The 26,487-nt window shown below is 47.6% G+C and overlaps 1 long non-coding RNA gene across 1 annotated transcript in view; it reads right to left on the bottom strand.

The window, feature by feature from the left end:
* Positions 1 to 19,708, bottom strand: part of LOC138467167 (uncharacterized) — a 76,104-nt gene extending 56,396 nt beyond the window's left edge. The window contains exon 1 of the long non-coding RNA XR_011268089.1: positions 19,570 to 19,708. This is a non-coding gene — a long non-coding RNA (uncharacterized lncRNA). The remainder of the gene's footprint in view (positions 1 to 19,569) is intronic.
* Between the last annotated feature and the right edge of the window lie 6,779 nt (positions 19,709 to 26,487).

Genomic DNA, 26,487 nt, shown 5'->3' with positions numbered 1-26,487 from the left:
TCTTTTTTCCTGACCTCTATAATGCTTTCCCCAAATATTCCAGGAGGGGTATACTTTTAAATTATGAACTCCAGTCAGAAAATATTTGGGGAAAGTGTTTGATTTTACAGAGGGTGCATCATTTTCTGGGAAATGTCTCCCCCTGGTGGCCATTTCCCAGGCTACTTTATCAGTGGACCTCATGGAATTGTACCAAAATTTCGTACCTGATAATTGCGACGGCCGAAAATGCCAACTTTTTTTTTTACCCCCTCTTACACCACATATATATGTGGGGGGGTATAGAATGTAATATTAATATGGGGGGCCATGAGGGGCATTTAATTTACGGCCGTCGTAATAATCACATAGATCCGAGCTCATCAACACTGCACAATCATGCATTCGACTTCCAGCTATTTCTTGAGATTCAAGAGCAAAGACAGCTGGAAAAAGTCATCCCTGGTCTATAACTGAGCGCCCACTGCACATGGGAACAGCCCCCCAAAGGGAACACTGGCAGATCATATGGGCAGCTTCACAGAGCTCAATGCTTGAGCGCGGCCGGAAGCGATGAGAGGTGCAAGGTCAACTCTTCTATGTCAGGCTGTAAGTAAAGACATAAAGAACATTAATCCCATGTCACACGAATGTTTCCAGATGTGCTGTGTCATGTTATGCTATGATATGCCATGTCATGTCATGTCATGTTATTGGCTTCTATTCCACTCACCTCTGCTACTGGCATGACTTCTTGCCACTGTGCGCCTTGAGGAAAATAGATAGAATGTACACGTACGCAATTTACGTGTGATTCAGGAAAGAGAGTGTGTGTATAAGTGTAACTTAAGAGGGTGCACTGCATTTGCAGATGTGTGTATTCTGCACACGTAAGTGACCCCTAGATTTGCAGAGGTGGCCATTGCCAGGGGTGCGCCCGCGGCGCAAAACTTGCGGCGAAAGTGCTTTCATTGATTTCAAATTTATATCGTGTGTGTGTGAACGCAGACAAAAGTCATGGGAAAAATATTGGTCGTCCATGGGGCAAAAAAATTCAAGTTAATATCTGTAATATCTTTTCTTGGAAGTCACCCCATGCGCACTGCACACATTGCACATCCTGCGTAATTTACAAAAAGATGTGAACTTTCACTGAAAATTGTTACCAATTGCACGTGTCATTTTCAACATGCAAAAAAGCACTCCTGTTTTAGACCGGGTTTCAAGGAACGCCGTGACCACTTATAATTCGCTCTTATATGTGCGCTCTGAGGTCCATGGGCGTGCAGCGCTTTATAAAAATTCAAATAAATAAATAAATATGTTCATGAACATATGATGCTTCCAAATATGTGTACAGGTCCTTTCCTTTGTGAAACAACCGGTACTGTGCAGGCAACAGACATGTCCAAGCCCAGGAAGACCTATTGGTATAGAGACTCCTTAGGAAAATAAAAGAATATCACCTTAGGCGAGAAGAAAATAGACTGAGGCAATAGGAAATGTGTGTTTGATCCTCAAAATGAAGGCTTTTTTGAGACAACCGTTTACGCCAATCAGTCGTAGAAAAATGGTGGGAAAATGACGTTGGCCCTCATGACCTGTTTGGTGGTGCAGGAAAAACTGGGGGTAAAAGGCGGCAAAGGTGTGCGCTCTGAGGCCCAGGGGCGTGTGGCGCATTATACAAAATAAAATAAATAAATAAATACATTGCGTTACTGAAACTTTACCGCCAATTTCCTGCACCATCATATTACAAGTTTGGAAGTAATTTGGAAGAGAATGCGGATGGGAGTTTCTCCTGCACCGTACCTCCAAAAACAGAAGAGTTTACCGCAAGCAGAAGGATCTCTTGCGGTACTTTCTCCCAATCCCTCATTGAGTCCTATGGGCTCCAAGAATGGGGATCGACACCTTCGTTCTACCAGCCATAATCAGTCGTGTTTGGCCCAATTACGAGTGACGATAGCATTTTCCTAGTTTGACCAGACTCGTAATGATGTCCATTGTGTCACTGGTAATCTCAGCATGGTGGGTCTGAGAGAGGTCCTAATGGGAGCTCGATGGGGTGGTGGAGTTGGTCGCGCTGAGCTAAGTTGCCTTATGACAGAGTTCTTTGTCAAGTTGTAGTCCTAAGGGGCAGGACCTAAAGGTTCACTATAGAAGTTTGAATTTGGCCAACTTATCGTCAACAAATTTCATGGAATGGTGTCCAAGTTTTAGAAGTGGCATTAAGTACATAGATTATACATTATTGACTTTCACTTTAAAGCAGCACTAATTATTTGATAACATTGATTAAGGCGCATATAACAAAAAAACATGCATTTTAGTGGGATTGTAATTCAAAAAGTATAAAAGTAATCGTTTATTTATAAAGCACTTAATACCCAAAGGTTTATCAGCATGAACCAGGGATCGAACCTGTGTTGCTGAGCATCGTCTTGCTTCAAAGGTGAACGTGTTGCCCCTGAGCTATCCTCCCAAGACAAAGCTTCTAAGTAATATCCTTTAAACACCAAGGAACCCACTTTCAGCTACCTTTTGTGATTCTTGAGTATGTTGACATAATAAACAGAAAGACGTACACAACAGGATTAACCCCAACAGCTGCTCAGGTGTACACAGCATCGCAGTGATAAAGCAAAAGAAACACAACAATTTAAAGGTATGCCTAGTAGCACACATCTTTAGGATACACCAACAGCACAGACTCTCTTCCCTGTTTCCTCATCAACCAAGCCCAGACAACATCAAACATACAAGAGAGAAACATTCTTACTACAAGAGGGAGACAAGCAACTTTTCCAAATGTGCACTTATTCAAAACCAAACACACAAGCACACGTGTTAACTTAACACAACTCATCGAAAGAAGCTCTGCTCAGTCTAAGTTGAACCGTGTTGCTATAGTGTCTAAATTAGACCCTCTCACATTTGGAAAATAATGCAAGTCAAAGACCCAGTCCACAACTTTTGGCTTCACATTATATTGCCATGCCCTTAATGTTAGCATTTTGGCCGTAGTCTGTGTCGGACAGGATCATACATGTTATCGGGAGAGCCGGGGGAATCACTAGAATAAGGCAACTCACTCCCAAGGTCACAGGTAGGAGAATGGACCGTGTGTATGACCATCACTAACTCCATTCTCCCCATAACCTCATCACAAAAGAAGCCCACTTAATGACTTTCCCGAACAAGATGGCTAAGGGGCCTGCTTCCTCTCAAACAAGACAAGCAGCAGTCAGGGGCACACAGGGGTCTTGTAAACCCTGAAGACATTTCAGGGCTGTGTGTGTCCCAGGCTGAGATAGCTCCAGTCTACCTGCAAATGGCACCACCCCCCCCCCCGTCCTCTTTAGCATATTTGCACTAATGTCCCTGTCAATCCCCTCGGAACATGTGTCACAACCTTCTATTAAGTCCACGTTCAAGCCAGGTGATGTGGTGAGCATCACACTACAGCCAGCCACCCTCCTCTTCCTCGTGCCGGGATGACTCAGTCCCATTGCTGTCCATCTGTGGGGCAGGCGCGCAATGGATTGTCCAAGCCGGGCATATGAATTATTTAATCACAGCCCCTAGGTGTCCCATCGCCAAGCGTCCTCGTCATAGGGGTCCCAAACCACTCGCAGTTCCTGTTTGGCCCTGCTACGGGCTGGTATGTCCCAGGCCCCCCTTCCCCCGTCTGCCCCTCTCCCAGCCTCACCACCTGCCACCTCCCCCTCTGCCGCCTAATGCTTAGAAAGGAGCCTCACTGTGACAATGGCCTCTTGCTTCTGGCCCTGAACTGAAAGCTGTTGGTTGCCACCACCCCATTACACATGATGTGCTTACTGTTGGTCGCTACTAGTCTTACTGCACCTCATCTGTTTATTAGTGCTCGCTACCACCCTTTTTGCGCCTCTTCTATTTATTGGTGATTGCTACCAGCCCCGTTGTATTGGATCTGAACTTTGTTGGTTGTTAATGGCCCTCTACCATCAACATGGTTTATTGGTGGTGGCTACCGGCCCCATTGCACATGATCTGTTATTGTTGACCGCTAATGGCCCCATTGCACCTGATCAGTTTATTGTTGACCGCTAATGGCCCCATTGCACCTGATCAGTTTATTGTTGACCACTAATGACCCCATTGCACCAGATCAGTTTATTGTTGACCACTAATGACCCCATTGCACCTGATCAGTTTATTGTTGACCGTTAATAGCCCCATTGCACCTGATCAGTTTATTGTTGACCGCTAATGGCCCCATTGCACCTGATCAGTTTATTGTTGACCACTAATGACCCCATTGCACCAGATCAGTTTATTGTTGACCACTAATGACCCCATTGCACCTGATCAGTTTATTGTTGACCGTTAATAGCCCCATTGCAACTGATCAGTTTATTGTTGACCGTTAATGGCCCCATTGCACCTGATCAGTTTATTGTTGACCGCTAATGGCCCCATTGCACCTGACCTGTTTATTGCTTGTTGCTACCAGCCCTTTTGCACAGTTCTGGTTTTGTTGGTTGCTACCATCCCCATAGTACCTCATCAGTTTATTGTTGGTTGCTACCCCCCCCTTTTGCACGGTTCTGGTTATTGTTGGGGGCTACGGGCCCCATCGCACCTGATCATTTTATTGTTGTTTGCTACTGGTCCTAATGCACTTCATCGGTTTATTGCTGGTGGCTACCGGCCCCATGGCACCTGATCAGTTCATTGTTTGTCGCTACCGACCCTATTAATCTACTATGGCTGTGGGCTGCTAGCACCCTGAATGGACAGTGAGGCAACCACCCCTCTCCCAGTGATAGAGAACTATCCTCACATGCCCTTCCTATCTCACTCCTGCGCTTCTCTATCCATCATGCATCTGCCTAGCACAAAGCTCCTCATTACTGTCCTCTCTCCCCCTAACTCTCAGAACCTCTGTTAACCGCCATTCATTTTCCATCTTTCTGTCTGGCCCTCCACCTCCTCCCCATCCCCATCTTCCACTGCACTTCCCCCACCAACGACTCACTGGCTACCTCTCTGTGTACGCCAACATGTTCTGCCCTGTCTGTCTTACATCAATTACCCCCTCACATATCGCTCCACTCTCCACCTCCTGTGTTGACCTCAACCAGAGCCTCTGGAAACCCCAATCCATCTGTAAGAAACCTCCTTCCCTCACAGACCATTTTAACTCTCATCACTGCAAACTCTCCTTGATGGCCATCACCCAAAACTGGATCTGCAGTGACAGCGTTGTCGCTTTATCTGACCTCCGTACTGACTTTGCTACTTTTTCTCACTCCCCGTCCTTACTAAAAACAGGTGGTGGTGCATCTGATCACCAATGTATACCCTTATTCCTCTCCAACTGTAAATTCTCCTTTGGGCACATCTGTAACCAACCTCGTGCTCCCACTTCTCTCGTCATCCTCCTCATCTACCCACCGCCCAGCGACCATAAACTCTTCTTCTCGGAACTACTCTTACTACCCACATCTCCCATAACTGATGTCCCCTTGGCCAGACTGGGTGACCTCAACCAATCCAACATTACCAAGCAAGGCCCACCTGACTCCACACTTTCTAACCACGCCTTGATCAACCTACATAACCTTCCAACCCACACATGTAGAAACTCACCATAACTCATCTTTGTAGCCCCAACAGTTAAGTACTCTGCACTTTCAAGAAAGCACTCCCCTTCACACCACTCACCTATTCACTTCACTATCTCTGACGGCTCCTCTCAATCACACCCCCTCTCTGTCATCTATCTTAAGAAAATGTGAACTTGACTCCATGACCCCATACCTGCAGCAAGTATAGCCCTCCTCGAAAGCCGTCTCTCCTCGCTTGGCCACTCATTAAACTCACCTTTGCTGAGTTCAATAATGTGCCTGCTATCTCTTTTAAAAAGCGCTATCACACATGTCACTTTACCACCTCTTATCCCAGAAGTCTATCATGGATTTTTCCAGTCATTTAACAGGTGAAGATAATAATGTGTCTCCGCCTTCACCACTGGCACAAGAATTGACCCCCTGCTCTTCTTAGCGCCTATAAAGACTCTCTCCTCACCCTCAAAACGTCTCTTGACTCTCCTTAATCCTTCTAGCAAGTTTAAATTCTCTCTCCACTCTCATCCCCACAAACTCTCCATGGCCCTGCCGGCCATGCTCTCACCTCCTAAACCCACACCCTACCCTCTTCTCTCACTAGGGATGACTTTAACTCCTACTTCTCCTCCAAGAAAACAAATATACATGACCATGTTTACTCCCTCGTATACATCCCTCAGTTGCCACCCCTACCCTCTACACACTATTCCCACTTCCAACCATTTCCCCCACCGATCTCTTAACCATTCGCCGTTCAGGAAACCCATCATGTGCTCTGATTGCTCCCTTCACACCACAAATAATGTAAGACCTTGAGCCCACCACCTCCTCCTCCCTCTCCTAACTCTTCATTCTCTCTCTCACTTTAGGCCTCTTCGCCATCTACTTCACTGTCATCCCCATAATACAGGAACTCAATGCCACTTTCATCAAATCCATCTCCCACTTAGCTCCATCATGCCAACACCGTCGAGAAAGCTGTGCTCAACTGCAACCTAGCAGACCACTCAATCTGTGAACCCCTCCAATCAAGCTTTTCTGAGTAAATACTGCACCAAAACTGCTCTCACCCATGTCTCCAACTTTCAAACCCCTTCTCACCATTCTCACCTTCACGTCACACTCATCCCACTCCTCCCACCGATTCCTACGCAGCCACCAACATGGTTGAACATCCCGCTCTCCTTCTGATACTCTCCTCCCAGGCCTTCAAGGACATTTCATTATTCACTTAACTGGATGCCTCCAACGTGTACTGGGAGCCATCTTCCCCCTCTACCTTTCGTTTTCCATCTCATGGAATTCCAACATGTCCACCCCTATTTACCTGCCAGTAGGAGTCCCTCAAGGTTTTGTCCTGGGCCTACTCCTCTTCACCCTCAACACCTCCCCCTGGGCAAACTCATCTCATTATTGTTTTCCACTAGGGTTGTCCAACTCTAGCTAGGCCTAAGAGGCTGGATCAATGCCGGTTTTTCAGGATACCTCCATTAATATTCATGAGATAAATTTGCATACGATTCTAAATGTATGCACATTTTAGCTCATGAATATTAATGAGGGATAGCCTGATACTCATCAGGATTCCGGCTCTCGAGGCCCAGAGTTGGACAACCCTATATAGACCCTCTTTTCAGCTGACACCCAGATCTGTTCCTTCTTTCCTTCTAGCCCCTCCCTACCCTTTCTGAACCCATCACCAGCTGTCTAAGTGCTATTCGTCAATGGATGACCTTGCGCAGCCTGATGTTTAACGCCTGCCAACCCAAGCTCTCCACTCCTCTCCCATCACCTTACCTCCGAATTTCCTCACTTCCTCAGGTCAACTACCAAATCGGCCAGGATCAACCTCCTCAACATAAGAAAAACCTGCCCACACCTCACCTTTAATCCTAAAAAAACTCATCTCAACATTGTCCTCAACAAACCCAACTACTTTGAGTCTACTTCTTGGTCTTCTCCTCTATGCATTCTCTCTCCCTTAACAAGGTTCTCCACTTTGCTACACATGCAATCTACAACCTGGCAAGATCCACCCGACCTCTGCATACCAACACCACCCAGGATGGCTTTCTGTGCACAGTCACTCCCTCCTTAAACCCCTGCTCCTAGATTACACATCTATATATGGTCTTTCCACCCCCTACCTGGCGTACTGTATGTTGATCTATTTGAACCCTTGAATTCTCCAATCCTACTCTCTCCTCAACCTCTCCCTCTCCTGCACCTTCTGTGCCCCCGCCCACTTCTTCTTCTCTCTCCTCGCCCCCTCCCCAACATCAAAACCAGTAGTAATGTTTACGACAAGACATAAGCCCAGTTATAAACCACAGAAAGAGCGCCCATTATCACTGTACTGGCCAGCCCACCTTCACCTTAGCATATCTCTGCTGAGAATATCCCAAAAGTATGTTCCGGGTGTAAGTATATATATATATGTATAGATCAGGGTTTGAAAAATGCTGGGAGCTCTTTTGTGCCGGGAGCTGTTTAGGGCCGGGAGCTGCTTAGTGCCGGGAGCTGTTTAGTGCCTGCTTGTAGCCTAGAGGAGTCTAGTTAGCTTTGCGTCAACAGCTACCAGGAGCTCATTTTGACTCGCTGGGCCATCTGGTGCCGTAGAAACAAACCTATGTGAGATTTACTCTGGGTGTTTGGGACTGTGTTTAAAAGAGGATTAAGACACATCTAGAGGATATCTGAACCTTAACGTACCATGTATAATGGGCAAAAGGTTATAGTTAGCCTCTTAGCTGGTATATAAATTTGCAAACCAATGTCCTTCCACAATATTCCTCTATCGACCGTTTCACTGTCAATCAGACTCCTCCCCCTATTGTAAAGATACTTTAGGCAGGGTCTTAGTTCTGGTCCCTAAGGAATCTGGGAGTTTCCAGCACATTATGGATCCAAACAGGGTGACCAGGTTTGTAAGCGATATTCCCTTTAAGATGTTTCCTTTCTCCAGCAGATCTTTTCAGTTATCACATCTACAGAAACAGAAGGTGAGCAGACGATCCGTGCCCCACATGCTCATCAGATGCCTTACGTATTGCCACGGCGACCGGTCAATCACAGTTCAGGGCTCTGCTCTTTGGTTTATGTCCCGCTCTTACACAAAGGTCCTAGCACCTCTGATGGGTCATCTACAGTGGGGGAGGCAGTTTTTGGTGCCAGGCGGGGCAGATAACAGGGCGCCAATGGGATGCTGAGGGGCGCACTGGGCACCCGGTGGGAGCCAAGGGGTGCGGCCGCCCCTTTGTCTCCCCCTGGCTCCGCTACTGGTCTTCTGCATGCAAGTTGCATTCTCAAACATCCCTGCCTGGACGACTGCCTTATCCCCTCTCCTTCCCATCTCCGGGAAAGAGACACATGCAATACAAAGTTGCTTTGCTCTACAGAAACTCATCTGGCTGTTGAATTTTAAAGAAAAAAAGAAATAATTGGTTGCCAGTCAACACTTGAAGTTCATTGTGTAAATGTGGAAACATTAAAAGTGTTTCTGCCGGTGCCAAGGGCTTCCATGAAACAGAACAACTGGTGCTCCGCAATGGCTCTACCATTAGGTCGAGCAATACAGCTTCAGGGTAGAACGGTGTCCTGCGTATTTATACAACACACAAACCAAAATGGTACCCCGGACTCGCCTCCAACGAATGTTGAATGAACGCCCTTGAGAAACGCTAGCACAAAACGCATATCCATGGAGACCTCACCAACCTCAAATCTCTCTGCATCAACCATAGGATTCTGATTACCGAGGTCAAAGCTGCTTACTGCTCTGCCACCATTGCAGCAGCCTCTAACAGGAGGAAAGCCCTCTTTGAAGTAGTAAAGTATTAACCAAACCCTCACCTAACCCTGAGGTACCAGGAAATCAGGAAAAATGCGACAGAATCAATACATTTTTTATCAAAAGAACAGACAAAATCTGAGAGACCATTGAATCCACCTCTCACAGCATTGGGGCACCCTGCTACCCAGCATGCACACTGCCCCTCTGGTCTGAATTCTCTCCTCTTTCCCACTCCCCTGAATCTCCTAAAAATGATTGCCTCCCTCAAACCTACTTCTGACTCTGGCGATATCTTCACGGCTTCCACCATTAAACAATTGGCAGGCCTGGTGCTCAACGCGCTCCTCAGCATCATTAATGCCTCACTCACAGAAGGGTCATTCCCGGACATCCTCAAGGCTGGTCTGATATGATCTCTTCTGAAAGACTCAAACCTAAATGCAGACGACCTGCCCAACTACCGGCCCTTTGCAAACCTCCTATTTTTGGCAAAATCTTGGAAAATGTAGTTGCTACACAACTACTTGCCAGAATCGAACATCTTCACCTCCTAAATGACTATCAGTCAGGGTTTCTCCCCGAGTGTAGCATTGAGATAGCCACCATCCAGATGCTGGATGATGCCCACCAAATCATAGATAAGGACGCCTCATGCCTCCCCCTCCTCCTTGACCTCTCGGCTGCATTTGACACTGCCAACCACTGCATCCTCCTCTCTCTCCTTGCTGACAGGATGGGATTCTCTGGCACTGTCCTGAATTGGTTTACCGCCTACCTCTCAGGCAGATACCAGATTCCATACTCTCACACATCATTTTTAACCTTTACATGGAGCCTTTGGCCCTCTCTTCAAAGATTCCAATATGGCCATCCACCAATACGCGGATGATACTCAGTTGTACATGAGAGTAAATAGCACGTAGGGCATCATTTGTTTTCGCAATTACCTAGCTATCATCCAATCCTGGAGTTCGACTGCCTACCTCAAGCTAAACCCATCCAAGATTGAATTTGTCCTCATTGGTCCGCCCACTAAACAACAACTTGTCCAAAAATGGATCAATGATATGCGCCATGAAGGATTTGATCCACAACTCTCGAACTCGGCAAACTCCTTAGGCTTTGCCAATAATAGCAGCCTTTCCTTCCAGAAACACATGGCCCAGAAGGCCCAAACAGCCTGGCCCAGACTCTCCACCCGTCATCCTGCTGCAGGACCTCTGGAACGTAGTGCACGCCCCTGTGGTCTCGTAGGTCGATGTGGGAAATGCTCCCCGGATGGGGCTACCAGCTGTTCACTTGGCTCCCCTAAAATCAGTCCACCACACTGCAGCACTTCTTATTACGGGTGCACTGAAATTTGACCGATTCACCCCCATTCTATGCAAACTGCATTGGCTTCCTCTCCCGGCCAGGAGACTGCTCAAGACTCTATCTACCATCTACAAAGCAGTCACGTGTAGCACCACAGCGTACATGGCGTCTAAGCTCCACGCATATGGAGGATACGCTCCTCGTGCAGCAAATCAACAAACCGGCTAGAATCACAACTCGTCTGCAAAAATGGGCGCTGCAAACCATCCTTTTTTGTCATGCCCCACCCTCTGGAACTCGATCCTGGGTTTGGCTCGGAATGCCCCCACAATTCTCCAATTTTGCAAATCTCTCAAAACATGGGTTTTTCGACAACTCCTGACAAGGGACTAATTCCAGTGGATGCACATGCCGACGCACCGACCGCAACTCAGAGTACCACCCTACTGTTCAAAGATGGCAGCCCAAATGCTGGCTAACCACACTCTGTGCGGCGCACCCTATGCTGCTCTCGAGCTACGTCCACGCTTTAAACAATACAATAAGAATAAAAATAAAAATAATTTCACAGGTCAAGAGAACGAAATTCTAAATTGCACCACTCAGTTTGGTTTCATACATATTTCATTCATGATGAATTACATACATTCTGTTTTTGCATTATCTATGAGTAAGAATCATGACAAATGAGATATGATATAGAATAAGTGTTTGGTATGGTATCTGGTAAATAAGTATGGCAGGTTCCATGTGATAATGTCCCCGCAAAAATGTTGGCATGCTGTTTTTGCGGAGATATCATTACATGGAACGTGCTTTTTTTTCTCAAGGGGAGCTGGGACACACCCGCAACCCCCGCTCCCCCTGTCCCTATATATATGGTCACCTATATAATGTCGCCACAACCTTTTCCCGGCGACATTATGTACGGCGACCATATATATAGGGACATTATTACCTGATACTGTATAACAGTTGTATTAGCATCCTCTAGGCCCTTATTAACTACAGGGTTTTACATGCTTTGCAGTTTTGTTCATGAATAAATCTCAAATGATGATTTTTCTAGAACCTGTTATTTGATCCATCATATTCCTGTGGGTTGTAGTGACCCACTCGGCTGTGCTATGCGGCATCACTCTGATACTTATGGTGCAAGAAGCAGCAACAATGGCGGCCAAACCCTTGTGCACGCCAAAAACCTACAAAAACGGTGTTCTGCAACACACAAAAAGATGGATGCACAACCTGCCACCCATGGTGCATATGTGGTGGGATAGAGCACACACTGCACAAAATGTACACAAAAGTGGGCTCCATGACCAGCAAACAGAGTGCAGAGAGAGAAGCAGCGCTTTGCAAATGAAACACATTTGCTTTGTTGCTACAAACTCCAAAATGCCTATACACAACACTTCTCAACATTAAAATCTTGCTTGGTGCTCAAATGTATATAATCTTATGAAGCATTGCGAATATATAAAGTCTTAAAGTGTAAAGAGTAAAACATTTCTTCAGAGAAACTGGAAACTGGATTGCATGTAAACTGACAGCCCCTGTAAAAATCTGTTTGCAGTACCCTGGGCTATCTGTGAATGACAGCTGTCAGATTTAAACTAAAAATCTGCCGGATTAGCAGAGATATTAGGATTGCTGTTAAAAGGAATACAGATCTCAGTTGTGTTTGTGATCCCACAGATTTAAAGCTCAGAAAGTAATGTAGTTATGTTTGATGCATCCACTTATTGGGTCTCTTAAACCCACAATTGACTCCCTTTCTCCCTTACCAGCTTCTGTAGCCAATAAATTGTCACCTGAGCTAACCCTGTTTATAACTAAACTTGTTAATAAATCTTTGGTGTCAGGGATTGTTCTAGAAAGCTTAAAGCTTTCTATTGTCTCACCCCTGTTGAAAAAACCTTCATTGGACGCATAGGTGCTACAAAACTATCGGCCTATCACGGGACTCCCTTGGCCAGCAAAGATTCTCAAGAAGGTGGTCACTAATCAGCTTCAGGAGTTCATTGAACAGGAATCATTATTAGACAAATTTTAGTCAGCATTCTGACCAAAATATGGAACCGAGACTGCCCTCCTAGTTGTACAAGATGAATTACTGAAGGCCACGGACCAAGGGGATCTCACACTCCTGGTAATGTTGGATTTGTCCGCAGCCTTTGATACAGTAAATCACGATATTCTCTTGGAACGACTACAGGAGATAGCAAGAGTCTATCTGCAATGCAGCATTAGACTGGTTTAGGTCTTTCTTGACCAATCGCCGGCAGCATGTGAGACTGGGAGAATTCCTGTCGGATCTCCTCCATCTGAGCTGTGGAGTTCCCCAGGGATCTTCCCTGTCTCCACTGCTCTTTAATTTGTATATCCGACCACTTATGGAAATTCTCAGACGCGATGGGCTGGATTTCCATTCCTATGCTGACGATACGCAAATATTTGTACAAATTACTAATCTTCAAGAAGCACTTAACAAATTGGAGCAATGTCTGGTAGAAGTGAGCAATTGGATGTCAAACAACTACCTACAGCTTAATGCTGCCAAGACGGAGCTTATATTGTTCGGTCCTAAGCATTTACTGGCAACTGCCAAGAAATTGCTGGTTCCAACATTGCTGGGAAAAAACTTGAAATTTGTATCAAAGATACAAATTTTGGGATGCATGTGGCAGGAGGATCTTGGCAGTGAAGCACAGATGGGAGCCAAGACCAAAGCAGTCCATTTCGTTCTGAGACTACTATGTCAGGCACTTCCTTACATCCCTAAAGATGAACCATGCCTCGGTAGTTGGGGCACTTACCAGTGCCCATCTTGACTACTGCAATAGTCAACTGCTAGCCATTCCTTCTAAACAGCTTCAGCGGCTCCAGAGAGCTCAAAATGCGGCTGTTAGAATGATTTCGAGGTGACAGAAGATTTGCTGTCTTCGGGCCCAGGCTGTGGAATTCGCTGCTGCTACAGATTAGGACCATGATTTCTCTTTTATAAGCACTGATAACCTTCCTCTTTAGGTAGATGATCCCCGTTGCTTGGGGATCCTAACTTTCATCGTACTATCTCCCCACTCTATATCATCTATGCCAATATATGATTAAGTTCATTATGCACAGTCTATAAATGCAAAAAAATCCAATCAAAAAATCCAATCAAGTTTGGTTTTTGCTGTATTTTAATTAAAAACAAATTGGCCTGGCTGAGCTGCAACCCTTTGAAAGTGGAAAAACAGGTTTTCCTCTCAGCAGTAACTCACTGGCAGATGATAATTGTGGGTTAGCCCAGACATTTGTCTACAGAAAGAGAATGAACAATGACAGAGCTTCAGCCCAGGAAATGGAGGCGTGAAAGGGGTCGTAAACTGCTCCTGCAAGGAACTCCCCAAGGGAGGGGGATGCTCTGGGACTGCAAGGAGAGACAAAGGGGCGGACCATTTGCAGTTAAGTATGAACAATTAACAATTTTGAAAGACTCATAACTTGTGATTCACACTGGTGAAAAATATACCAAGGACATATCTGTTAGTCTAATTTTTGGCTGCACATTTCAAGAGGTGGTAGAACTGTGTAACATGTTTTGGACAGGAATGGCAATATATGTGGTTTTAGGTGAACAGTGTTAATGCTAAAATTGTAAAACTTTACACATTCCCATGGTAAACACACACATTTGTGGAAAGTTGCAGAAGGTTTGGAAATTGTATTCAGGGTGAAAAGGACAACATTCTATAAAAAGGTGAAACAAGATCCCACAGCTGCTGGATTTTGACGAGCAGATTCTACATAAAATATGGAATCGTTGTGTGTGATTTGTGTTAAGATGACCAATGTAGAAATATGTATTTAGGGTGAAATCCGATTTTGAGACCAGTAGCTGAGGGGAGGTTTCTAAGGACTGTAAAGCTAAACCATAAATGTGTCATCATCCGGCCTTGATCCAATCATTCAGTTGCAAGACGGAGATGAGGTTTTGATCCAATCCCAGCTCACAGGGGCAAGTTTAGTTAAGCCGGCCCATACACCCATTTTGTGATGTCATTTGAAAGGATAAATAGAGACAGCTGACAACACATAGGGACTCACTGATTCACTCACTTTCCTGATTCCGGCGAAACACTCTGATCCAGCATTCTACATCCAGCTTTAACATCCTTCCAGATCCAGATGCCAAGACTCTTGCAAAGCAGTAGAGACTATTGATTTCAGCAAGGCCTAAATCCTCAAACTCATTCTTGCAACCCAGTCAAGCGCTGTGGTGTGAGAAGGCCTTTTGAACTAGTATCCTGAAAATCTCTGGCTTGCTACCACAAGGCTTGCCTGAGGAACTCGATATCCAGCTGTTTGAAATACCCAGAACCAAGAACGGCAGATCCTGTGCAAATCCGGCGACGGGCCTAGCTGATCCAATCCCGCGCCTGAGGTGCTGTCCTTCCTAGACCAGATCCAATCCATGACCAGAACTGACGGTCCAATTTAATAACTTATTCTGTAAGTATTAATCAGAAGAACAGTGACCCATAATATATCTGCATTGTATGATCCCAATCTGAAACCCATCCCATCTTTAATTCAGAACCATAGTATTGCTAGAACTATCTTTGCGCTGACTATTTTCTCATCTGTGTTATTGAACCCTAACTTCTTATTGATTTGATTAATAGAAGTAACTCCCTGAACGGAAACTACAGTATCACACGTCAAGGGTTACGCTGGCCACGTAACTGTGGAAATTCACGTGTGGCATTCTCTTTTTCATAGTCATAATCTAGTGTAATCATAACAGAGAATGCTTTTTCAGCGAAAACAATAACAGTGAAAAAGTATTGACTTTTTTGGGGGATCGGGCCAGACCCCCCCGGAACTCCCTTTTTCTCTATGTGCTTAAACTAACCCCACCCCCATTCGCACCTGTTTTACCCCTTACCCCACCCCCATATCTATTTTTTTAAATGTCGATGATTATTTCTCTGTTTTTGTTTCTCTATTATAGCTTTCTCTATCATTGTACTCTCTATTGTCACTGGATACCTCACTTATCCAATGGGCTATTTTCTCTATCAATAGCTCAGGAAGCCCAAACTCATACGTGCTTTCTCCGCTTTCATGTAACTTGCTGACACATATCAATTTCCCCAAAGATAGTTTCTCCATTATGTTAAAAAGATGTGGCATTTTACCACTACCACCATGTTTTACCATTCCCACCACGTTTTACCCTTCCCACCATGTTTACCATTCTCACCACATTTTACCCTTCCCACCACGTTTTACCATTCTCACCACGTTTTACCCATCCCAGCACATTTTACCATTCTCACCACATTTTACCCATCCCACCACGTTTTACCATTCTCACCACATTTTACCCATCCCACCACGTTTTACCATTCTCACCACATTTTACCCATCCCACCACGTTTTACCCTTCCCAACACATTTTACCATTGCCACCACGTTTTACCATTCTCACCACATTTTACCCATCCCACCACGTTTTACCCTTCCCAACACATTTTACCATTGCCACCACGTTTTACCATTCTCACCACGTTTTACCATTACACCACATTTTAGCATTCCCACCACGTTTTACCCTTCTCACCACGTTTTACCATTCTCACCATGGTTTTACCCTTCCCACCACATTTTACCTTTCCCACCTCGTTTTACCATTCCCACCTCGTTTTACCAATACACCACGTTTTACCATTCCCACCACATTTTACCATTACACCACGTTTTACTATTCCCACTGTTTTACCCTTCCCACCACGTTTAACCATTCCCACAATGTTTTACCCTTCCCACCACGTTGTACCCTTCCCACCACGTTTTACCAATACACCACATTTTACCATTCCCACCACATTTTACCATTACATCACGTTTTACATTTTCCCACCATGTTTTACCCTTCTCACCACATTTAACCCTTCCCACCACGTTTTACCCTTCACACCACACTCTTAATAAGGCAGATAGAGCCTGAGGGCCAGATTCTCAAAACCTTTTTTTGGTGCTAGTGAGGTGTTGCTGTGTTTGCGCATCACCTCACTTGTGCCAAAGGAAGGGGCCGCCCCATTCACACAGGGCCTCTGAAGGAGCGCATCTTAGCCCGTTCTCGCCTTTTGTGCATTTTCACAAATTAGGGGGCGTTTATGAGTATCTGAAAGGGCATTATCGCGCCTAGTAACACTTGTGTACAGGCGTGTTATAAATGACTTATCATATCATATCATATCATCCCGAATTTTTAAACGGCATACGCTTTTAAAATGCCCAGAAGCTCGGGTTATCCCCCTTTAACGCCCCGTCTCGGTGAAGCGCACTCCCAGCAGCCACGTGATTGCAGGGAGCTTGTCATGCATTACTGTACGGAGCGCCCTGCTTACACTAGCGTATGCTGGAGAGAGCATCTTTGCGCCACTGTCCAGCTCCTCCCGAAATGAGGATAAGGGCACCTGCGCATTCCTAAAAACAGCACAAATTAAGCTATTTTAGAGAACGTGCCCTTACAAGGTTTCTCTGCTCAGGTTCTCTTTTTTGGTGGCCATTAGGTCGGCGGGAAGCCGTCATCAAATGGGACCTTTCTTATGTGAGGAAACATAGTTTAGGTTTCTGCTGGAGGGTCTTGTGCTTCACCCTTTACCTGCCTTTTGACCAATCGTACCTTCTCACTTCTGCAACACTGAAGGCTGGAAGGTGTTGAATGAATGCAAACCATTGGCTCTACTCTGTGCAAGCCGCCAGACCTTCGTTCTACAACCTGATCTGCCTTACCATTAAAGGAGTGGTAAGAAAATGCAATCAGAATAAGGGATGCGGGTTTCCCTTATTGGCTAGCAGAACTTTCATGGCGGCAGTTATTAGTGTTATGGTGATATTACCTTAAGGTATACTCTAAAGACACGTTGGCCTTGAGATGTGCTCAAGGGTGCCAGGGAGTTGAGGGGTTAATAACCAGTGGAGTAACTTTACTGACAATTTTATTTTGGGGGGGGGTGGCATGATATTGAATTTAAGGGGGCCCAGAGGGGGACAAAATGGTATGCAACGAAAGTTGGGGGGGGGGGCAAACACCCTTGCTCCCCCCCCCATAAAAGTACACACACGCTAACAACCAGATAATATAATTGGATTCCACCGGCTGATAGCTGGTGGGGGTTCCAGCCAAGGGAAGCCCACTGCCGGAGATGCCAGGGCCACCAACTGGCTGTGGGCAGAGTGGGTGCTGGGAGACAACAAGAGGATCATAGCAGGTTGGCCTTTGGAGCAGAGGAGAGGATGAGTGTTACCCCTGTATGTAGTGAATTGGTAAATAAGCCACTGGAATGCAGTACAAAAGCATTGAATTAAACATAAGGGTGTAAACTGATGCATGGCAGGTTCTCTAGGTCAGAGGAGACATTCTCATTAAGGGCAAGACCCAAAGACGGCAACTGACCCAAAGTAAGGCCAGTATCCAGAGGCTATCTGGCACCTTAGCCATAGACCTTGAAGCTGGCTTCTCTGCCTAGGTGTGTCCAAACCTTTCCCACAGGAGCAAGGGAGCACGCACTCTTCTACCGAATACCATAAATGTCCATCAAGACCCAGGTTCTATAGAGAGAAAAGCTTGGAGGATGGATGGGGGCTCTTCAATGAGGCTAGATTCAGGTGAGAGTCCCCTCTGGGAGGAACGCCTTGGACCGGACCGCCAGGAATTTCGTGATGCCTGCTAGGAGCTTTATGGGGATGGCACCTTTGGAGTGAGGTGTTAGGGTCCATCTGGGCTGTGACCGGGCTCTTTTGGGACTTACTCTGCTTAGGTCTGTTTTGTCCACTCCCCTCAACCTTGGCTGCAGTCACCGTGCCCTGATAATCGAGGCCAGGGGGGAATCCTGGGTCCAAAGGTTTGCAGAAAACACGGCTAGCTTAAATCTGCAAGCCTACATATTACCTGACGTATTCTTCACACAATTTTCTTCGGTTAAGAAACTTTCTGATCCAGCATGTTCTTGTAACTGTAATTGTTACCATTCCTGGCAATGGAGGTACGAGTTCATAGAGTGATATAGTTAACAGGATGCCGGATAACAACGTTTTTACTGCATCATGTTTTTAATGCTGAGTTTGGATTTCATTTAACCATATTAGCAAAAAGTTTGTTCTTCATCAAAAGCATCTTCTCTGATGATCATGTAATCGAACCAAAGGTCAACTGTTGTCATCATTCTGATCAGTCATATTTTTAGAACTTGAAAAATCCTTTTTCTTAAAGTTGCAGAGTACGTATCCATTTCAGTATCAAAGCTCCCAGAAGTAGGCGTGCAGGGTTTTGAGAAGCCTGGCACTGCCTCTCGCTTGCTTGCCTACAGCATTTCTTGAGAATTGACTAAGCAAGAAACATAATTCCAACGTGCCTTGTTTAAGCATTTACTAAGCCCTGCCCAGGCATGTAGAAGGCATGACAAATTTATACAAGCTAAATAAATAGTGACCATCTTATAAACAGTTCGCTCAATGCTTAGAGAATAAATTAACTACTTCTAGAAGAGGACTGCTGATTGCTGCTTGGGAACTGGCATTTAAACATGCCACTGCTTGGTAAGTGCTTGAGAAATGTTAGGTAAGCATGTCTCTTGGTCTAGTGCTTATTCCACTCACGTCTCCACTTGAATGCTTGTCTACATCATGCGGGGTCAAGCAGGGATTGTCAGGTGCAATGGGAAAAGGGCTGAGTAGGGATAGTGCACCATTTTCCAAGCTCATTGGCCAGCTCGTGCCCCTAACAGTCCATAGAGAGAAGACAAGGAAACACACACTCCCCCACTTCGATGACCTTCCTTAATCACCCACCAGCAGCCCTTGTTCCCTTACCTGACTCAGCGTCAAGAGGTACCAGTGCAGGCTGCTGTTTCCCCACAATGGGCCCTGGATGCCCAGGAAACCAAGCAGGAACCATCATTCTCACTGACAGCCGTGTCCCCGGGGGAAGACAAAGATAGCCGGACTAATCCAATAAAGCCAGTGAAGAATGGCAGCACACAGCTGTAGCTCTCACTCTGACCCGATTACCGTCAGATTAAGGAGTTTCATTAAAGCTATAAAGCACTGGCCTGCACGCTGAACAGTAATATTGTTACAGACAATGATTTTGTGTACAATTAACGGAGGCCTCGCCAGTCGCAGGGCAGGTTCTCAGAACTGTGGGTGGTTACAGGGGATTTGAAACACAGCGGAACAGTGGTGCATTTTGTTTTTAAAGATAATATTTCACTATATAATTGAATTGAATTTTCTGCTTTGTGTATAGTACTAACAGATCCGTGTACAGTTTTCTATAAGAATGCGTTTGCGAAACTGCTATTATTTTATTAATATTTCAGTTGAGTATTTTAAGCCTGCAATGTGTGTCTGTAGCTGACTAAGCATTTTTGCCGTCTCAGTTGTAAGCGTGTACATATCCCCTGGGGATAACGTGTGTGTATGGTTGTATGCGCTTAGTGCTCGTTGGTGTTAAGTTGAGGGCCCGCGGCCTGTGCGCGGGGGCTGGCGTAACGCGACTAGGCCGCGCGGCCTGTGGCGCAGCTCCAGCGGGAGCTGAAATGACATACACCCACGCTGATGTCAGGTCTGCCCCGGAACTGCCTCCCGAACGCGGGGGCGGGGCTTTTATTAGGACGCCCTGCGTCACCGCGTAGCGGGACGCAGGGCGGAACGTAACATTCCTCCTTTATTATAAAACAAAACAAAACACATAACTCTAACTGCCAAACAACGGCAAAGTCCAACAAACTTTCAGTCTTCAACACTCAGCCACCCTGCCATTGGGGTTCATGGCACCAGTGCACCGGCTACCACACATAGTCACTTAGCTTGGCTGGCGGTCTCGTCGTTGTTCTCAGTCTGTATCGTCCTTCGCGGGGGTCATTCCCCCTTGCTTCCGGCTCTGTCCCGTCTTCGCTGTTCGGGCCCTCGCGGCCGGGTTCATCCACCGGCTCCCAGTCTCCATCCCGCGCTCCATTCTCCTCAGGGATGGCCTCCGGCTCTTCTTCACTGGGAGGAGTGTCCTCGCCTTCCCGATGGCCCTCCTTATCGGTCCACAGGGTACGTGGTACAGCCTTGAACCATGACGCGTTCCTCGTCACTTGGCGTCTTCCTCGTGTCACAGTTACCATGGTTCCATGCCGGTTGCTGACGGTCCATGGGAGTTCCTCGTACCTGGTGTCAAGTTTTGACTTGGAGGGGTTTCGTAGCATGATGACCTGGTCACCCACTTGATGATGGGACGGCCTCGCTCTCCGCTTGCCACTCATGTGTTCGTTGGCATCCCTTCTCCTTCTCTCTGTGCGTTCCTCGTTCACCGTGTCCGGAGTTCTGCTTGGGTGATGCGGGATCGAGGATCTGATAACGGTGCCGAACATGAGGTCCGCTGGCGGAACGCCGGTTGTGCTGTGAGGCGTGACCCGGTAATTTCGGAGGAATCGGAAGAGGTCAACCTTCCAGGGGCTGGCGTTAGCCTTAGATACTCTGAGCACCTTATTGATAGTCCTCATAAATCGTTCTACGTCCCCATTTGCCTGGGGGTGTCTTGGAGTGATGTGATGATACTTCACATTGAGTTCCTGGAGATACTTTTTGAAGTCCTCCCCTGTGAACGGCGGCCCATTGTCGCTTTTGATTGAGATAGGTAGCCCGTGGGTTGCGAACATTTTCTCTAGGGCCGGAATGACCACTTCAGCTGCTGTGGACTCAACTACCTCAACTTCCGGGTATCGAGAGTGATCATCGACGGCCACCAACAGGTGGAGGCCCTCTCGGAGCTTGCAGAGGTCAATGCTGATGGCCTCCCAGCGAGAGCGGCCCCGTTCTGCTGATATGATGGGTTCCGGGTCTGGCGGGGCCCCCGTTATCTGACAGGATAGGCACGTGGCAACGAGTGTCTCGACCCGCTCCTCGATCTGGGGAAACCATACTCGGTGCCGAATGCGGGCTTTCGTCCTTACCAGTCCTTGGTGTCCTTCATGTGCTAGGGCCACTATCCTGTCCTGTAGTTTGAGAGGGATCACGATGCGGTTTCCCCGTAGTAACAGTCCACCTTCCGTGACTGACAAGTCTTGCCGCACTGTGAATATGCCGGACAAAAACCCTTTTGCTTCCGCTGTTCTGTTGTGTGTGTGTCTCATGAAAGTCTTCCAATCACCGGAAAGGATGGTATCTTTCACTAAGTCACAACACGGGTCCTGGTGCGTTTCCGCCTCGATTTCCTCGATGCTCACCGCCTTGGGCCTCATTGCGCGCACTACCTGGCATATATGTTCCTCTGTCTCTGCCGCTACTTGGATCTCTTGTTGAGTGGCCTCTCGCGGATGCCTGGAGAGATAGTCCGCTGGGTTTCCGCTGCCTGGTTGATAGGCGAGAGTAAAGTCATATTGCTGGAGGTGCAGTAACCATTTGGTGATTCGTGCCGGAGGGTGTGCTGATGTTCCCATGAAGATTGGTAGTAGGGGCTTGTGGTCCGTGATCGTCGTGAAGTGACGCCCATATAGGTAGAGGTGAAAATGTCGGCACCCCCACAGCACGGCGATGGCCTCCTTTTCGATGTGTGAGTACCTTTGTTCGGTCTCTGTGAGGGCTCTCGATGCATATGCAATCGGTCTCTTCTCCCCTTCCTTCGTGACTTGCATTAGGATGGCTCGGAGCCCCACGGGGCTGGCATCTACGAATAGTTCTGTGGGCAGTTCAGTGTTGTAGTAGGCCATCTTGGTGTCAGCTGAGAGGGAGTCCTTGATGCTCTCGAACGAGTCCTGGCATGTTGGCCCCCATTCCCACTTGACGTTGGCCTTCGTGAGTTCCCGCAGCGGCTCAGATAGTGTGGCCAGGTTTCGGATGAACCTCCCGCAGTAAGTGGCCATGCCTAAAAAACTGCGCACTTCTGTGGGGGTCATCGGTGGGCTTGCCGCCTGGATGTCTGCGACCTTCTGCGGGTCAGGGGAGATGCCTGTGCTGCCAAACTTGTATCCGAAAAAAGTGATCTCGGATTTGAGGAACTCACACTTTTCCCGGTGTATTGTGAGCCCAACCTCTTGTAGTCGGCCCAGTAGGGCGTGAAGCCTCTTGACGTGTGTTTCTTTGTCGGGGGCGTGAATCAGAATATCATCGCTCACGTTGAGGACACCAGGGATGCCCCGGATGACCTCCTGGATGGTTTGCTGGAACACCTCCGCGGCAGACGATATTCCGAAACTTAGGCGTTTGTATCTCCGCAGCCCCAAATGTGTAGAGAACGTTGTTATGTATCGAGAGTCTCTGTGGAGTTTGAGTTGATGATACCCCGCCTTGAGATCAATCTTTGAAAATATACTCGACCCTGTGAGGTCAGCCACAATCTCGTCGATTGTTGGGGTTATGTGGCGTTCTCTTTTGATGGCAGTGTTGGGGAGGCGCATGTCTATGCAGATCCGTACCTTTCCAGGCTGCTTGGGCTTCCGTGTTACCACCATTGGAGAGACCCACGGTGTGGGCCCTGTGACCTCCTCAATGATACCCGCTTCTTCCAGTGCCTTGATTTCCTGCTCCACTTGTTCTCTCATGTGGAACGGCGTTCTCCGGTGCCGGACGGCTTTCGGCTGCACTGTCTCATCAATATGAAGTTTGATGGTTTTGCCTTTTAGACAGCCTATGCCTTCTTGCAAGTCAGGGTATTGGTTCAGCATCTGCTCCACTTCCTTTTCTTCGTTGACATGGCAGATAAATTGGACCACTCCCAAGTCCTCCGCTGCGTCCCCACTCAGGAGGCTCTCAACACCTGCCTTCACAACATAGACTTTGGACCATAGTCTGTTTTTTCCGTGTTCCAGCGTGGTGCGGAACCTGCCAATTACCGGCAGGGGCTTTCGACAGCCGTATGCATATAACAGAGTGTCGGTGCTTTTCAGCTCTGGTGTAGGACTTAGAGTCAGGAAAATGCTTTCAGGCATGACGTTCACCGAAGCGCCTGTGTCGATGGTCATCAGAATGCACTGGTTTTGGATGGTTACCATGCATTTGCGCCTTCGGGCGGCTTTTCTTCGAGGTCCTCGGTCTTGGCATAGTACAGACACCAGGTATACCTTCCTTCCTTTCCTGTCTGTGTCCTTGGAGGGGGCCTGCAGCATCGCCGAGATATCATCCCCTTCATCCTCCGTGGAAGAGCTGGCCACTGCGACCCTTCTGGCACTGGCTTGCTTCTTTTTCTTAGTCGCGACCTTCTCCGGCTGGTTCTGCGGGGGCTGTATGGGGGTGTCCGTTGATCGGCATACCTTTGCGTAATGGTCCTTCCGGCCACATGCTCCACATGTGGTGCCTTGAGCAGGACAGTTGCGACGGCCATGTCGAGGGCCACCGCACCAGCCACACTCTGTGGGTCCCGGAATGCGCGGTTGCCACCTGTTTTGGCCGTATCCACCACTGTTGTCATCTCTCGAGGATTGTTTGTTGGTGATGCGGGCCACCATAGCCGTGTTGAGAGCAGGTTGCAGCCTGTGTAGCGTAGCCTCCATGTTGGCCGCTCTGGTGTGTGCCAGTTCCCTCTGACGTCCCAGTTCAAGGATCCGCTGTAGGGGGATACCCTTCTCACTAAGTATCAGGCGCCTCAATTTTTCCGAATGAATCCCGTTGATGATCTGCCTCCTGATTTCCTTCTCCACGTTCGTGAATTCACAGGACATGGCTAACTTTCTCAGGCGGGTGTGGTACGCATCAAGGGTTTCCTCGCTGCCTGTAGGGTGGTGCAGAAGAGAAACGTCTCATAGTCTGGGTTTAGTTGAGGGAGGAAGTGATCAGTGAGGGACTCTTTCGCGCTTCGGCACCCATCCTGGCCATCATCAACGTTCAGGGAATTGAAAATGCGCAGTACCTCGTCACCCACGCTGAGTAGAAGGTGTGCCTTCAGTTTCCTGGGCGCTGTGATCTCTTTGCACTCCATCGCCATCTCGAACTTCTGGATCCACAGCTGCCATCTGGGTCCGCATGACGACGGATCCGTGAAAGGGTCAAACGGCTGGACCAGTGTCGACGAAGTGCCTTGTGTTCGAGGTGGAGGTGGCGTCATGGACAGGTTTGCCGCAATTCTGGACGGCGTGGAGGGCCCAGGCGTGGATGTGCCGGCCGCCATGTCGGCGTGGACCTGATCCGTGTTGTCGTAGGTGCCTCTGACGGCCACCAATGCTGCGACGTTGGGCCTACCTTGGAGGTGCCGCCGTATCCAGGCACCGTGTTACGACTCAGGGCCTGGCACTCCCCACACGCCGTGATGCTGCTCTCTTGTGTTGGATGTCCGATGCCACCTGGTTCTCCCGTTTCCGGAGGGAAGAACTATGGTCTTAGTGGCAGAGAGCATGAATGGATGAGGTAGAGAAAATTTTTTTTTTTTTTTTTTTTTTTTTTTTTTTTTTTTGGGGTGGGGGGTCACGTGTGTGATGGCACCCCCACCGGGTGTCCAAAAATGTAGCCGCGATGGCTGTGTGGCGTTATGGTGCTTTCAGAGCACCAAGCCTGTCGTGGAGTTCGTCTCTCCTCGTCGCCATTGTTAAGTTGAGGGCCCGCGGCCTGCGCGCGGGGGCTGGCGTAACGCGACTAGGCCGCGCGGCCTGTGGCGCAGCTCCAGCGGGAGCTGAAATGACATACACCCACGCTGATGTCAGGTCTGCCCCGGAACTGCCTCCCGAACGCGGGGGCGGGGCTTTTATTAGGACGCCCTGCGTCACCGCGTAGCGGGACGCAGGGCGGAACGTAACAGTTGGCAACCCCCGATAGTTGGCTTCTTGGACAACACGTGATGCTTCCAAGCAGTAGTGAATTTCCGTCATGCTGGAGAGGGATTGTCTCATTTATTTTGTACTTCTTTTCATTTAATTTGCAAACTTTCATCAGAGGTTGTCCGCACAGTACTACACAACCAAGTCTAAAACATGAGTATTGGGGGAAGGGAGTAAGTAGGGCGCTAAGAAAAGGTTATGGTGAAAATGAGTCATGCATAACATCAGAAATCACATGATGCTGCTGACATGCGTGACAATGCCACCAAAGAGAAAGGTCCACCCAAAGCCCAACCTTTAATAGTGCCATTGACAGTGCCCCATTGCTTCTCTTTCTGGGGTCGCTGGCTGCATTTTTATTTTATTTATTTTATTTTATTACATTTGTTACACGCCCAGACCCTTAGGTATCACGGCATAGAGGTGGTGCCTTATTCATGATTTCTCGTGGACTCCTACCACAGCTTTCAATGCCTTTTCCCCTTTGATGTTTGGGTGGGTGGAATTGGCCAACACTGACTTCCTCTTTTTGACACTCTCTTGGTGATGCCGGTGCTTGGCGTTCCATGATTCCTTTCTGCTTGGAATAATTGGGCCCCAGACTTGCTGTTCTTCCTTTGCCTTTTTTCCTTGGTGACCTGAACATACACGTGTCTGGCTTTTTTGAGATTTCTTCTGCTGGGCTGGTGAAAGGAGACCTCCATTTGGACCGCAATGCTCTTATGGCACCACCCTGATGGGCGGCCATGGGTCCTTACCTCCTTCTCCTGATGCTCACCTTCTACATTCTGCTGATGAACTCCTCGCTGCACCTCCTCCAGACCAAGCTTTGATGGACTTGGCTCTCCCGACCTCTGAATGTTTGTATGCATATATTGTAAAAATATATTGGGGAGACCACATTCAACGTTGGGAGCCCCACTCCCCCAGTTTAGATGACTCACAATATATCATTTATGTTGAGTTCAGCAAGACCTATCTATGACTCAAATAGAGC

The sequence above is a fragment of the Ambystoma mexicanum genome, chromosome 4q, assembly GCF_040938575.1.
Source record: "Ambystoma mexicanum isolate Mex_15411 chromosome 4q, UKY_AmexF1_1, whole genome shotgun sequence".
Lineage (NCBI taxonomy): Eukaryota > Metazoa > Chordata > Amphibia > Caudata > Ambystomatidae > Ambystoma > Ambystoma mexicanum.
Note: the sequence above shows the minus strand (reverse complement) of the source record. Positions and strands in the feature narration are given on the sequence as shown.